Below are 9252 nucleotides of genomic sequence, written 5' to 3'. Positions count from 1 at the left end.
GTGTGTAATCTATATATATATACACACACTCTTATAAATAAATGTAAAAAACATTTTACAATGTATTCAAACATGGATGGTGTCATTAGAGCAGTGGACATGTCATTAGGGCAAAAGTTTGTGTCTGTAGGGCAGTGGGTGATGTCAGTAGAGCAGTGGACATGTCAGTAGGGCAGAGGCTGGTCTCAGTAGGGCAGTGGATGGTGTCAGTAAAGCAGTGGACGTGTCAGTAGTGCAGTGGATTTGTCAGTAGGGCAGAGGCTGGTGCCAGTAGGGCAGTGGATGGTGTCAGTAGAGCATGGACGTGTCAGTAGTGCAGTGGATGGTGTCAGTAGATCAGTGGACATGTCAGTAGGGCAGAGGCTGGTGTCAGTAGGGCAGTGGATGGTGTCAGTAGAGCAGTGGACGTGTCAGTAGGGCAGTGGATGTGTCAGTAGAGCAGTAGATGTGTCAGTAGGGCAGTGGTTGGTGTCAGTAGGGCAGTGAATGTGTCAGTAGAGCAGTTGATGTGTCAGTAGGGCAGAGGCTGGTGTCAGTAGGGCAGTGGATGGTGTCAGTAGAGCAGTGGACGTGTCAGTAGGGCAGTGGACGTGTCAGTAGAGCAGTAGAGGTGTCAGTAGGGAAGTGGATGATGTCAATAGAGCAGTGGATGTGGCAGTAGGGCAGAGGTTGGTGCCAGAAGGGCAGTGGACTGTTTTTTATTTTTATTATTTTATTTGTTATTCTTTTTTACAATGTTATTTTTATATTATTTTTACAATTTTTTTTAGGAGCCCCAATGGGGGGCTTTGGTAAAATATCAGCAGGGGGAATATGCACTGCACTGGGTGATTGGGGTCTGCCCAAGCACACCCGGCACACACCCCCTGTGAAATGTCAGAATCCTCAGCTGCAGTGCGGACATGGACAGGATAAAGGAACACTGAACAGCAGGATCAACCAGTTTTTATGCAGAATACAGAAAATTAATCCTCAGTGACCGATTGAGTATGAACAGCATATAATACAGCATTTATTGATAGTTTTTAATAATGTGGGTTTGATGACACTTTACCAGACCTACTGTAGATGAGCAAAATAAGAGATGTATGTGGTTCACCTACACTTTAAATTGCAATGGACCAACAAATCCTTATGAGTTTCTAATTTATTTTTATATTATTTATTAACAATTTAACCAAGATTTCAAAATATAGGACAGTTCGAGAGAAGGCTATAATCCTTTATAATAATATGGAAAGAACAGAATATTTTCCAACATACTATGATGTCAATAAAAAGTCTCCAAGAAGAGAATGAACATTCTCTGGTCCTTCCAGGATGATATCCAAAGTTTATTCAATATGAGACTGTCAGAAATAAATAAAATAAATAAATAAACATGTCTTTAAAAAATCATCAGTCTCAAATTTTTTTAAAGAGCCATTTGTATTCATATTAATATAACAGCAACAGCTCCCCTAGTACTGACCAAAACATGTTAAAACATATGGAGACCAGATCTCTTACCACGTGTGCATTTAGATGGTGGGAAGAATTCCCAAGGCAAGTCAGTATAAAGTGACCCCAGCAGAGTTATATAAAGTACTCGAAACCCATACTTGAGTAAAAGTACAAGTGCTCGATCAAAAAGTGACTTGAGTAGAAGTGGAAGTGCTCGATCAAAAAGTGACTTAAGTAGAAGTACTAAAGTATTCAACATTTTTTGTATTTAAATATTGCAAGTAGTTTTTTTTTTTAAATTTTGCTACTCAAGTACTGAAAGTAAAAGTACCAGTGGTTTTGAAAAAAAAATTGCTACTCAAGTATTGAAAGTAAAAGTACAAGTACTGTGTTATGTAGTTATTAAAGAAAGAAGTAAAAAGTTTGAACATCATATTGTTTTTTATTATTTCAAATGCAGCTTTTATTTATACATACAGTAACATTTATTTCCGTATGCACTGATAATACACATGTTTTGAGCTTCATGAAACCTGCCATCTACTGTTCTGGCAGTGGTAATTTTTATAATTGTAACGAGTAACTATGCAGCACAAAAAAAAAAATATCAGAGTAGAAGTATTGAAATCATCGAAAAAATTTAGTGAAGTAAAAGTGGAAGTAGGAGAAAAAAATTCTACTCTAGGAAAGTACAGATACCACCTTTCGGTACTTAAGTACAGTAGTGAAGTAGTTCTACTTAGTTACTATACATCTCTGGACCCCCAGATAGTACGCTGTATCAAAAAAGTATCAACATTTTTTGGATTCAAAAATATCAAAGTCAAAACAAAAATTGTGACAACCCAAGTGGACATTGTGACACTGTGTAAGTGTCCTCACGGGGAGATTTACCTTCACCACTTGTTCTGGTGACAACTTTACCATTTTGGATTTCCCATCACTTTCTGCCTCAGTAACAGTGGTCACTAGGAGAAATAAAGAGGGTAAATCTCCCTAGTGAGACCATAGTAATAAAAACCCGACAGATTGTAACCTCCCACCACTCAAGAAAAAAAAATACAAAACTTGATTGTCCACACATTTTATATAAACAGATGACCATATCTCACAATTTTGTGAGATGGGAACGAGGGACACCTATTAACAAAAGCTTGTAGGCATAGGACACCCCCCACCACACCTCCTTAAAGAAGATTTATACAAAAAAAAGGATTAGTTAAACCCACAAGTTTTTTTTCACAAATATTATTCCTTTATACTGGCTTTTGACATTTACAAATGCAGCAATTTAGAAATTGAATGAAAGGTTTAGCACGGTTAAACACTTTTTAAAAGATAAAGTACATTTTATATTCCACCATTAAGATCGGACCAAAATGAGGGACAAATGAGGAGGAAAGAGGGACATTGTTCCAAATCAGGGACAGTCCCTCGAAATCAGGGACATTTGGGAGGTATAGTTGACCTCGGCTTAGTTCCAGACTCTCATGCAGACTGTCTGAACAGCCAGCCAGTACTAAAGCCACAGACAACCAGACAGAAAGCATTTTCAGAAGGAAGTCAGTGGCTGTCTACATATTTTTCCAGTCTCGGTCCAGAGAAAACCATTGGACCTAGACTAATCATTTAGTGCCTTGCAACACTGGGGTCCTCGGGTTTAAATACTGACCAGGGCGTCATCTGAATGAAGTTTGTATTTTCTCCTCGTGATTGTGTGAGTGCACTCCACATACATCCTGGTAAGACATCCTGGTGGCTCCCTTTGCTCCTATATACAGTAAATTATGTATGCTTGTGAAACAGGCAGTGAAGGACCTGTAAGCTCCTTGAGGCCAGGGATTGATGTGAGTATACAGTATGTACAACACTGATTAAAACTGTTGATATACAAATATAAATCAACAGATTTGCTCTACATATAGATTTAAAAAAATGCAATATAATGAAAAAAGTCCACATGAAATGGTGAAAAAATAGTAAAGCAATCTTCTTAAAAAGTTCATTCAGAACTCCAGCACCTCAAGTGAAAAAGACTCCTTGTGTGAATACCACCACCTCTGATAATAAGGGTTCTTACCAGATCTTATTGCCCTGGAAAGTTCAAGCAAACAATAACCCCAGCTGTTGGTGAGATGCTGTATGCCCCTCTATGGACCTTGGACTGTCTCTCCTCAACTCCAGACCAGTCATGTCAATTCACATGGACAAATGTATAAAGGGAAAGAGATGCTCCAATAGTGCAATAGTGTAAAATTGTTTACTAATTTATAAGGGATAGATACGCCAACTGTACAGTCTTTCTTGCCGGCAAAACAATACACTCATACTCTGGGTGACACGGAGGAAGTAATCTATAACGAAACATGTAGGGCTGTGCTGCATGTTAATGTCATCACATTTACACTGATCCCAGAGGCACGAGTGTACTGTTTTGACGGTAAGAAAGACTGTACAGTTGGCATATCTATCTCTTATTGGATGTAAGTGCAACTTTTAATTATTTTAATAAACTAGTAAACAATTTTACACTATTGGAGCGTCTATTTCCTTTTATACATTCGTCAATGTGAATTGACGTGGCTGGTCTGGAGTTTAGGAGAGACCGTCCGAGGTCCATAGAGGGGCATACAACATCTCACCGATGGATGTAATTATTACTCACTTGACCTTTCTAGAGATAGAAGGTCAATGAGATCTGATAAGCACTCTTATCAGAGGTGGTGGTCTTTTTGACTTGAGGTGTTAGAGCTCTGAATTAACTTTTAAAGAAGATTGCTTTAAAATGTTTTCAGCATTTTATGTGGACTTTAGTGATCCTAAAGTAGTGCCAGGGAAGAAACCCTTAAGGCGTCAATGTTGTGACTGTAGAAACACCTGTAAGTCAGGTTTGAGTTGAATCAATATTCATCAATATACAATGATAATCCATAGAAATAAAAATACCTTATTCGCAGGCAGCCTCACATTCTTTCCTACTCAGAAACCTGTTTTCATTTCCTCCACAACCGGTATAGAAAAATCTACCACATCTTTTAATGCTTTTATTATAGAAAAATAGATCCTGTTTCGCCTTACATGTACCATGATCCAGAGGTAAGTCGCAGATTTTGTCTGGAAAATACAAAAACACCTGAATAGAAACCAGCAACATAAAGAATGGGTAATAAACAACAAGACTGTTGGAACCAAACAGAAAAAAGTGTTTTTAGGGCTGGGTATACCACTAGACACAGAAGGACATCAACAACAAGAGAAGGGCACACCGACCTTGTGCATTACCACTAAAAAAGTTTATTAAAATCCAAATAGATAGCAACCATTCTACTCACAAACATAAGATGTATACATGCATATAGGAAATAAGAACCAATCACATCCAGGACACTTCTATACTACTGGATGGCGTGATGGTATCCACAATGACCTGGCTTACGCATTCAACGGAGAACCCTCTTCCTCAGAGCCAAAATCGGCGGAGCCAAAATGCGTAAGCCAGGTCTATTTGGATTTTAACCACTTTACCACCGGAGGATTTTGCTGTCTTACGTCTGGGCCACTTTTTGCGATTCGGCACTGTGCAACTTTAACTGACAATTGCGCGGTCATGCAATGCCGTACCCAAACGAAATTTACGTTCTTTTTTCCCAAAAACAGAGCTTTCTTTTGGTGGTATTTGATCGCCTGTGCGATTTTTACTTTTTGCGCTATAAACAAAAAAAGCGTAAATTTTGAAAAAATAACAATATTTTTCACATTTTTTATATGAAATTCCCCCCCCCCCCACAAAAATGTAAAAATCTAATTTTTTTTTAATTTTTGGCCAATTTGTTTTCTGCTACCTATGTTTGGTAAAGAAAATCACAATAAGCGTATTTCGATTGGTTTGCGCAAAAGTTATTGCGTTTACTAACTAAGGGAAAGATTTCTGTCATTTTTGGTGTTTTTTTTAACGAGTAATGGCGGCAAGCTGCGATTTTTTTTGCGGGACTGCGACATTGCGGCGGACAGATCGGACCCTTGACTGACATTTTTGACACTTTTGGGGGTACCAGTGACATTACTGCAGTAATCAGTGCTATACATATGCACTGTTACTGAAAAAATGACACTGGCAGGGATGGGGTTAATTTTATTGGAGAGGGAGGGGTTAATGTATGCCTGGTGCTTACTGACATGTGTGGGGAGAGGTGACTGAGTGACACAGGGACAGATCGCAGGTTCAGCTATGCTGAACCCTGCAATCTGACCCTGCCTGTCACTTAGGAGATCCACCCGCTTTGTTTACACAAGTGGGCGGATCTCCAGACTCGATTCCCCGACGATCAGCGATTGCCGCTGCTCCTCCCCTGGTCCGACTCCCGCTGTGACTGAATACAGCGGGAGCGAGCCTCCGGCCACGCGCGCCGCCGAGAATGGGGAGTGTCTGGCGGCGTAGGTCTACATCGCCAGACGATAACGAACCACTTTGCCGCAGTAGAGCTCTAGTGAGCAGTGGCAAAGTGGTTAATAAACGTTTTAGTGGTAATGCACAAGGTCAGTGGGCCCTTTTCTTGTTGTTGTCTTTCAGTGTTTTTGGATACCCTTGGTCCTGAGGGGGGCAGCAAGACCGCCTATTTTTGTGCCAATAAGACCTTTTAGATCCCTCACTTTCTTGCACACCACTTGAGTGCAGGAGAGATACTGTTTTTGGAATCACTAGACACAGAAGACCTGAGCTCATATCTCCAACTGTCACTGACATCTAGCCACCAATGCTGGGGCACTATTCCTCACATTGATGCCAGGGCATGTCCCATTACTGCTGGGATATGCCCTTTTAGGCCCCATCCAATATTAATTTCAATGTAGCCAATCCTACCTTTCACCTCACCCACAATATTGAGCACCATATATCTTTTGCTGTCTCATGGTGCTCCTGATGTTTTAAACTCTGAAGTTGGAGGGCTTGTCCCTGCATAAGCTACAAATTATTTTTCATTTATTTTTTTTTAAGTCGAGTAAGGAAAGGTTAAAGTGGTTGTAAAGACTAAATTGTTTTTATCTTTATATATTCTCTGCATTAAGGTAAAAAAAAAAACCGATTATGCCCCCACCTACCCCCCAAAACCCCTACCTGAGCCTGATCTTGATCCAGCACTGTGCCTGATAGCAGTAGCTCTGCTTTCTCGTACCCTCCTCAGTGAGAGCAGCAGGAGCTGCCATTGGCTCCTGCTGCTGTCAATAAAATTCAGACATGAGGTAACAGATTACAGGGCCAAGCTAAACTGTGTGTGTCAATAGAGTAGACACGAGTGCCCCAATGCAAGCGTGCAGAAAGTTGGGCAGGGTGATGGGATGGTTGTCACATCGTCCATGTTTCCCTCCTCGTGGGCGCCAAGCAAGGGTTAATTGAGAGGCCTACCCCCAGGGTGAGTTCTTCTGGGCTAGGCTAGGCATTTAGGTTAGGATCACTATCTTACACATGGGATACCTTTACTTGAATAGAGGACTAAACTTTAATAAACTCTTTCTTACCACCACAGTTACTTGTGCAATTAGGAGGGACATGCAGAGCATTTTTCCTTTCCACCTGTCCAGCGTATCGCTGCTACCTAACTCCCAGTAACAGTATGGGGTCCCACCATGTACCTAGTGCAGCCTTCATGCATGCACTTCACTTAAAGTGGTTGTAAACCTCAATCATGATATCTGAGCAAAGCACATATATCTGTAGTGTTTACGTATCTCTCTCCAAAGCTTTGAGTGTAATTTCTTTATGATGCTTCCCTTGTTATCCTCAGTAACCACTGTATCGTCACACTGTATTAACTCCTAGACCATTATCTTTTCATACACCAATGTGCTAAGTGACCCAAGCTGTAGACTATATGTGCCGGTTCTTTGCATTACACCCCTTGAGTAACTTGAGACCAGGCAAAGTTTCAAAAGCTTTACTGGAGAATGAGTTAACATGACAGTTCAACATAAAGTGCAGTCTTTTCCTAACATCCCTAGTCCCAAACTCAGGCTTGAGGCTGTCCCAGCATACCTGCAGTGAAAGGAGTCAATTTTTTGCATTTCCAGGATTGGCATCTTCATGGCAGACTGCAAGTCCCAGCAGCTGCTTCAGACCGTAGCAGGGTTTTTTTGTTTATAGCGCATGATCAAAAAATCGCACAGGTGATCAAATACCACCAAAAAAAAGCTCTGTTTGTGGGAAAAAAGGACGTCAAATTCGTTTAGGTACAGCGTCGCACGACCGCGCAATTGTCCGTTAAAGTCACGCAGTGCCGAATCGCAAAATAAGCCCTGGTCAGGAAGGGGGTAAACTCTTCCGGGGCTTAAGTGGTTAAATATAAATAATGGTTTTTGTTGCATTCTTTTAAAAATATGCATGAAACCATAGAGCAAAATAGAGCACACACATACAGTATACAATTTATATATTTGGTACTATGTCAGCAAGACTCACTTTTTCGACCAAACCAACCAGCAGAGGCGAACTGAACCAACAAGAGACTGGTGGCAATCACAGCAAGGGCCCATGTGGTCTTCATGTTATAGTCCTATGTCTGAGTTATTGCAAAGCCAATGAAGAGTCGGTGTTGCTCTGTAGACTGTTTATGATCCCAGATTCCTGGTGGATATTTATAGAGAGGAAAGATCACACCCACAGCAGGATTGGCAAGGACAATTGGTCTGCCCCTGAGGGTGATCTTAATACCTACTGAGGGTGGAGATCATCTCAATTGCCTTTCTTCAGGGGCAATATAAGAGTTACATTGCCGAAATATCAGAACTGAATACAAATGAGATATACAAACAGAAAACACGAGGGTTAATCAACCACTGGTTTTGTGAATGTTGAAAGCTTTGGAAGCCTGGAATTTTTTTTAGAGGAGGGGCGTGAAGCTGCTTGGCTGTGCTGAAACATATGCATGCAAGTAGTGTTGGATGAACCGTTCGGGCCCAGCAAAAGTTCGGACTGAACCTCGCCAACTCAGGGGTTCTCCAAACAACCGAAAATTCTGTGTGATCGGCGAACACACAGGCTATAAGTTATTTTAAAAAAAAGTGAAAAACAGGGTGTCCTCCCTCAGTCCTTATGGATTTTTAAAGAAACCCCACGCCAAAATGTAAACACATTTTTTTTTTTTAAATGACGTGGGGTCCACCCCAAAATCCATTCCAAACTCAGCATGCACTGGTCGGTGATGTCACAAAGGGGGTGGAGGAGGCATTTGGCACGAGTGCGGAGCTTTTTTTTTTTTTTTTTTCGGGTCCGGCAGTGCAGCGGGCGTCCTGACTGACGATGGGTCTACATTGAGGGACATTGTTTTTTTTTAGTGTTTTTATATATTTTTAACAGTTTTTTTGGGTGAATGAATAGGGGTAAAATGTAGGGGGGGGGGGAAGTGAGAGCCTTGTTAAAAGGAGCTTTCAGATTCCAATTTCCCCCCTGCCTGCAGACTCCCACAACCAATGGCCACGGGTGCCAGCAATTGCAACCGAGAGTCACTTTAAATGTGATTTGTTTTTTTTCTTTCTTTAGAAATGTAATTTTTGCTGCAGCAGGTTCTACACATGCTACAGATGTAAAGCACTCCACCCCATAAAGTGTGAAAGAAATTGTAAAAAACGCAATAAAACATGAATGTGAAGTATGTGAGTAGCATTTTACTTGTTTCTTTTTTTTAAAGAAGTTGTTTTAATAAACGTGTTGGGCAATGATCTGTTTCTGGGATTGTCTTATTGCATGCATTATGGCATAAGCAACAGTCCCTATAGGATCCATAGAGGGAGAAGTAGAGGAGGATAGTGAAGATT

At 40.8% G+C, this 9252-nt stretch overlaps 1 long non-coding RNA gene across 1 annotated transcript; it reads right to left on the bottom strand.

The window, feature by feature from the left end:
* Positions 1-1157: 1157 nt before the first annotated feature.
* LOC309555403 lies at positions 1158-8064 on the bottom strand. The gene is made up of 3 exons (XR_014225267.1): positions 7898-8064; positions 4390-4557; positions 1158-1349 (listed from the first exon to the last, which is right to left on the bottom strand). It is a non-coding gene; the product is annotated as an uncharacterized lncRNA (long non-coding RNA).
* Positions 8065-9252: the final 1188 nt, after the last annotated feature.

Source organism: Pelophylax lessonae, assembly GCF_965119305.1.
Source record: "Pelophylax lessonae genome assembly, chromosome: 5".
Lineage (NCBI taxonomy): Eukaryota > Metazoa > Chordata > Amphibia > Anura > Ranidae > Pelophylax > Pelophylax lessonae.
The sequence above is the reverse complement of the archived record's forward strand: the minus strand, read 5'-3'. Positions and strand labels throughout refer to the sequence as shown.